This window comes from Aegilops tauschii, chromosome 7 (genome assembly GCF_002575655.3).
Source record: "Aegilops tauschii subsp. strangulata cultivar AL8/78 chromosome 7, Aet v6.0, whole genome shotgun sequence".
In the NCBI taxonomy this organism is placed as follows: Eukaryota; Viridiplantae; Streptophyta; class Magnoliopsida; order Poales; family Poaceae; genus Aegilops; species Aegilops tauschii.
The window spans coordinates 16,824,274-16,830,637 of NC_053041.3; the positions used below are offsets into that span (position 1 = coordinate 16,824,274).

Genomic DNA, 6,364 nt, shown 5'->3' on the forward strand with positions numbered 1-6,364 from the left:
GATATAAAACCGGCGCTACTAACTACTCCCTCCGTTCCTAAATATTTGTCTTTCTAGACATTTCAAATGACGATCACATACGGATGTATGTAGACATATTTTAGAGTATAGATTCACTCATTTTACTCCGTATGTAGTCACTTGTTGAAATGCCTAGAAAGACAAGTATTTAGGAATGGAGGGAGTAAGTAAGTAGTGGTAGCGCAGGTAAGACCCCACGCTACTACTAAGCGTGTCCACCCCACCAGGAACTCACATATTCCTCGGTCCACCCCACCCCGGCTCCTCTCCCCGCCGCCTCCACCACCCACCATTTCGCAGTGGTTGGCCTCCCGACCCCTCCCTATCTTCTCCCGCCAATCCCACCATTCCCCTCGCCGCCGCCGCCGCCGTCGTCGGCTGCCCAAGGTGAGACCCCAGCGCCCATCTCCTCCTCCCCTCGTGGCTCTACTCTCTCGCCGCAGCTTTTAGTTTGATCGCGTGGCGCGCGGGCGGGCGGGTCGATGGTCGGAGAGGAATGGTGCGGCGCCGTCGATCTGTCCTTCATGTGGATTCGCTGGCTGCCGTCTTGGTCCCATCCACGGGTTAGGTTGGATTTGCCCGGCGGACGGGTAGGCAGGCGCCGGAGGGGTATGCGCTCGTGAGATTCGATCTGGCCGCTGCTTCGTCGTTCAAGGTGGATTGGGGGTCGGTAGGTTAGGACGAATCGGCAGCTGCTGGATTTGCGAACTCGCGGCTGAGCCATGGCTATGCTTCTTGGCTGAAGAGCACCCGCGGCCTGAGTAACCAGTGACTGGACACTGCCATGCCTCGTGCTCTGCTTCCACAGCTAGCTCTAAGTATTGCTATATTGGTTTTGCTACCAGCAGTAGGTGCTTTCTTTGTTCTGCAGCTAGGATTTCAGTAAAAAAAATGTTTAACCTTCAGTGAATATGCACAGTACCAAGACTTTGTTCTGCAGCTCGCACGCCGCATCCGTGGCGAGAGGGCCTAGGCTGCTCTGTGCGCGTCGTCGTCTTAGCCAGTTGTGTTAATCGGTGGAAATGTGTCTACTAGTGTTTGTTTGTGCCATGGTGGATGTAGTGTGCCTGATCTGATGTCACCATCTTGCTGTCATCAGTAATTTAAGTGAAAATGTTGCATTCTGTTCTCGGATCTGTGCCTTTTGGTGTGAGCCTGTCATTGAATTTGATGCACGAATTGGTGCATTTGATTATCCCGATTCGTGATTTTCTTTGCCGATTTTAGCTACTTTGTCCTGAATTGCTTCAAGTTTTTAGCTCAAATGATGCCTTGGCTGTATTAAATTTCTTAATCACTAGTAATCTTGTTGATTGCCTCTGAACCTGAATGAACAGCCTTGCTCGTTCAGTTCTGTGTGTCCATATGATTTATGCTTTGCTGTTTTATCCTGTTGTTCCTTTTGATCCCTGTGACTGTTGCAATCAACTCTCACCTGTACCATGATGCTAACTGGTAAATTAGGACAAGAGATGTTTCTATTTTGCACTGCTCATACTGTACATACTGTGATCCATCTGATGGGTTTCTTGCACCTGCAAATGACAGCGTCATGATGTTGTCAACGGTGTGGCTGAGGCAGAAGGTGTAACCAAATATGATGCAGGTGAAGCTTCTCAAGATCAGAAAGGTGAACACATGTTCGCCTGTATTAAGATATTTTCAGTAATTTAATGCTGAAATGATATCCTGTAGCGAACTGGGATTATGGTCTGTCTCTTAAACTCTCTTTGATCTTGTCCATAATGATTCCCTACAGAGCAAAAAGGTTCAACAACCATGAAATCCTAGCTGAGGATGTGCGAGACTGGGATATAGCCAGTGACCGGGGACAAGGGCAGCGTGCGCAGGTGCTTTCTTTGTTTTCAATCTAATTGTTGTGTGTTATTATCTTGAATACATTTCTCTTTTAATTTATTTTCAATCTTCCAAGCCTGGACATAGTTATTGTATCTTATTATCATCTTTGGAAGTTGCCGGACCCTTCTGCAAACCCTGCGCAAGCAGGAGCTAACTAACAAGTTTTCACTTTCTCGACTGGGTGCAGGGTGATCGACGAGGACTACTGCAGCCCGATGGGAGTCGTGCTCTTCAACTACTCGGAGGCAGACTTCACCGTGAAGCCCCGCGACCGCGTCATACAGATTATCGTCCAGGTGATTGCGACGCAGGAGGTCCCCGGGGTGGAGGACCTCGACGCCACCGTCCGGAGGTCACCGAGGTGGAGGACGACGCCACCGTCCGGAGTTCCTCAAGGTGGAGGACCTCGACGCTTTGTACATACATCTAGAGAAGTGGTCTGGTTAGGTTGGTGGTGAAACGCTAGGGAAGGTACCAACCTTTTGATGATGGTTGTGTGTGTCCTCGTGATCTCTTCGAGTTGAGATGTTGAATGTTGCATCCATGAACACTGCAAGTGTTAAGATGGTTCTGTGAAATTTATTTTGCATCTGGACGTGTCTCTGATCTCCATTCATGAGTACTGCATCTTTTTATTTTATTTTAATTCCTAATTTGGTACTAGTAGCGTTGGGAAAAAAGTGCCCTACTAGTATTTAGGATACTAGTAGGGCTGGTATTGTAGGCACGCTACTACTACTTCATTAGTAGTAGCGCGAGTCTGTAATAGCAGTAGCGTGGGTGGCACACGCTACTATTAACAAAGTTAGTAGTAGCGCGGGTTCCTCCCATGCTACTAATAACTATTAGCTGTAGCGCGATACTAGTAGCGCGCTGCTAGTAGCCATTTTACCCGCGCTGCTAGTAGCCTTTTTCCTAGTAGTGCAAGCAGGAGCAGCTATGCCTAAGTCGAGCAGGATGAGGAGCCCCGTCCTGCTAGCTCTAGAGAGACAAGGGAAGGTGGACCAATGCTCGCTTCACCTTGAGATGAAATAAGTCCCAGGTTCAAGTCTTTGCATTCCTCATGACACTTGATCGATATATCAATTATCGTGTTAATTTCACTAAATATAACCCCTTTAGCCAAATTGAGCAACAAGATATATATACCGACCGATATGGACAACTGTTGGGGGCATCCTTATTATCTAATAAGCTAGAGAAGGCCACGCAACGCCTACTGCTCTCTTTATCTAGCCAGTTGCAGTCCTAGAAAACAATTTTTGACTCGGTAGCCTGGTCGGTCATTTCAGATCGGTATGAACATGTTTTGTTATATCCCGTACTAGAGAACAAAGATGAACCACAAGTGTATAGCAAAGTTTGTTCCAATGCAAAATCCTAAAGTAACAAACTGAGATTTTTAAGTGTGATATGTTGTTTGGTATGTATTTGTCTAAATGGACCAACAAAAAATTATTCTATTCTTGTTGGTGCTATGTTTAATTGGTGCCTACTTATGACATTAATTAGATAATAAGGGAATTGGGGAAGATATAGCGTGTTTATGAGCTTTTCTTCCTATTTCATTGAATTATTATAAAGTTCATTTTTGTAGGAGGTTATGGAATTCTTTAGTTTATACCTTTTTCATACACTTTACTGTCTTTTCTATTCATTATGCATGAAAAAAATACTAATGCACTTAGATATTATATATTTTAGTCTTAATAGGAATGGTCTCTTCGCGTGTTTACTAATATGGTTATTGTCTTGCAAGCCAGAAAACTCTTCATGATCTACTTTTCTATTAAAAGAAAGGTATAAAATAATTGACAAATAGTAAAGGTACACACATCAACAACTAACATGCTACTATGTCTATCTTACACAAGAGTAACGAATGTTCACATGCCTATCTTTCTTTAAAAAACTTAAAACAAACCAGCACAATAAAAAGAATGGAAAAACAGACACCCGCGCGCGCAGAGAGAGAGAGAGGGGGGGGGGGGGGGGGAGAGAAGAAGATGGGTCAGAGCCCCCTGATCCAGCTGCCCGAGGCGGAGCAAGTTCAGGTACTGGTAACGACCCATGGAAGCAACAGGTGATTTCTTGAAAAGCTATGTTTATGCACCAGAATGAGCTCTAGCTTGTGCTGCAGCTAATCGTATAGTGAATAGATGTAGTACTAATGACGTGAGCTTCTTCATGTTTACAAGTTCGACCTGTGTATGCTATTTTTTCGATAAATGAAATATATTAATATCGCAAAAATACTAATTACACCTAGCTTCTGCACCAACAAGATACGGAAAGACATTAAAAATGCACACAGCCAAGAATAAAAATAAAAGTGAAAGACATATAAAAACAAATACCCCGTCACAATGATGAAACACTCGCAACAGCAACACTCTAACCATGACCAAAGACAACACACCTAGACTACACAAGAGGTTCTTCAAAAACGACGCCTCCTAGAAGGAAACAATGCACAAGCGTTGTCGTCAACCGATCAAGAATCTTGAGTTTTTTTTTCTCTAAAAGGTTTTTTCATCTTTTTTTTCTCAAAAAGAATCTTGAGTTTTCACCCTGGAGAGAGTCCGAGATCCCAAAAACAATGCTTTCGCAAAACCATTGCCAGGTACAACCAATGTAGGCCAGACCTTTGGCTTTCAACCTGGAGATATGTAGGCCAGACCTTTGGCTTTCAACCTGGAGATCGCGGCTTGGTACTCAAGAAGTACCCCAAAAATGTTGTCCCCCAGTGTTGCCAGCCCCTCCTGCCAAGGCCGCCGCTGCAAGTCCTCAACACCCGACACACCAGAAAAAACATGTGCCACCATTCTTGAATGCAACCAAAATTCCTCTCCACCACTACAAGTCTCTGATCGCAGCCACCATGACTTTCTTCACCACTGTCAATGTCATACAAATCTATATTAAGACATGTCCCACACACCGGCAAGACAACGAAGCTTCGTGCCACGCCCCCGTGAAACCTCTCTGGAGGAAGATGAGGGCGCGCCCAATCGGATCAATTCTGATCTAGATATCAAGTGGCGCCATGCACCAAAAGCTGAGATCTTCGAGAAGTTGACAGGAACCCGTCAATGTCCAGATCAAGGAAGCTAGCATGAAACAAATCGAAGTTTTGGAGCTCAAGAACAGCAAGGCCAAGCACCGCAGGGCTCCCCTGGATCCCGATGGGCCGGATCTGGGAAGTGCTCCCGTCAGCCGCCGCAAACCCAGGCGAGAGCCACCGCCATCACCTGCTCTCCACGACCGGGACAAAGAACCAAAGACCAGCCGCCTCCGAGCTCCGACCAGTGCCGGCGCGCCCTAGCCCAGCATCGTGCCCCACACGGGATCGCCGGCCCGCGCCGAGCCCCCACCCGGCGGCGCGGACCAGCTACGGAGTGGGGAGGGGCTGGAGGTGGGGGAGGAGGACTCTGCTCCGGCGGCTAGGGTTTTCCCCTCGGTCGCACGTGGGGGCGACGTGAGGGGTTCATGACAGAAGGGGCTCTCTACCTGTGTATGCTATTACTGTCTTCACAACCTCGAGTGGATATATGTTTTTGCTAGTAAATAAAATCTTTATTACTATGAAACCGCTAATTGGCCCTGAATTAACACTCTTTCAATATGGGGGCATTTTTCTATCTTCAACTTGCAGGAAGGAACAGCTTGGCAAGTCTACAAAAGCTACAAACAATTACTACAAAAACTCAAGCAAGGACGATCTAGTTTTGCAGGCGACACTAGACTCAATCACCAGAATGGCATAAAATCGTGATTTGGTGACAAAAAGAACTTGTGAATTTTTATTGCCATGTATTTTAGATAGTAACTGTGAATTTTTTATCTAGGAGGCTTTGCACTTACTATTGTTCTATATAGTTGTGGCTTTGCACTTGCTCTTGTTCTATAGTTTAATTTGCACGAACCAATATATCTTAAACATATCGATTACTAGGTGTGTAGTTGTCTTGTCTTCAGAAGTTTATTACATGAGCTATTTTTATTAGTAAGGCCCCTTTATTAAAAATAAAAGTTAATTTTTACTTAAGTCCTTTCCTGCGTTACATCAGTCCTATCTAGTTCTGCCCTAGCAGTGTCATATTTGCCCTCTTTTCAGACAACTATGGGCGACTGTGCAAATGTCACCTTCTGTACATTTATAGTTTGGAAGATGATGCACCTACCCATCTTGTAATATATAATTTTGTGAAGAAAAAGTCTCATCCGGCCTTGTACTTACAAGCTTTTGGCTTATTAATGATTTATACAGAAATGTTGCGTACTAGTTGAATTTATGTACTACAAATATATTTATTTATTGTCCTTAGAGAAATAATTCGTATCTCCCTCTATTTTTTCGGAAGAACCTCTTCGAGTGAGGACATGCGGTACCCACAATTTCCATAGCAAGATTGTACTCCCTACAAAGTTGTACTAAATAGAGACACTTATTTTGGGACGGACAGAGTAGTTGATCCAGTTT

At 45.0% G+C, this 6,364-nt stretch overlaps 1 long non-coding RNA gene across 1 annotated transcript; it reads left to right on the top strand.

Moving 5' to 3' along the window:
• The first annotated feature begins 272 nt into the window (after positions 1–272).
• LOC109732485 (uncharacterized) lies at positions 273–2,472 on the top strand. Its single transcript, XR_002225414.3, has 4 exons — positions 273–408; positions 1,570–1,651; positions 1,781–1,871; positions 2,069–2,472. It is a non-coding gene; the product is annotated as an uncharacterized lncRNA (long non-coding RNA).
• The last annotated feature ends 3,892 nt before the right edge of the window (positions 2,473–6,364 follow it).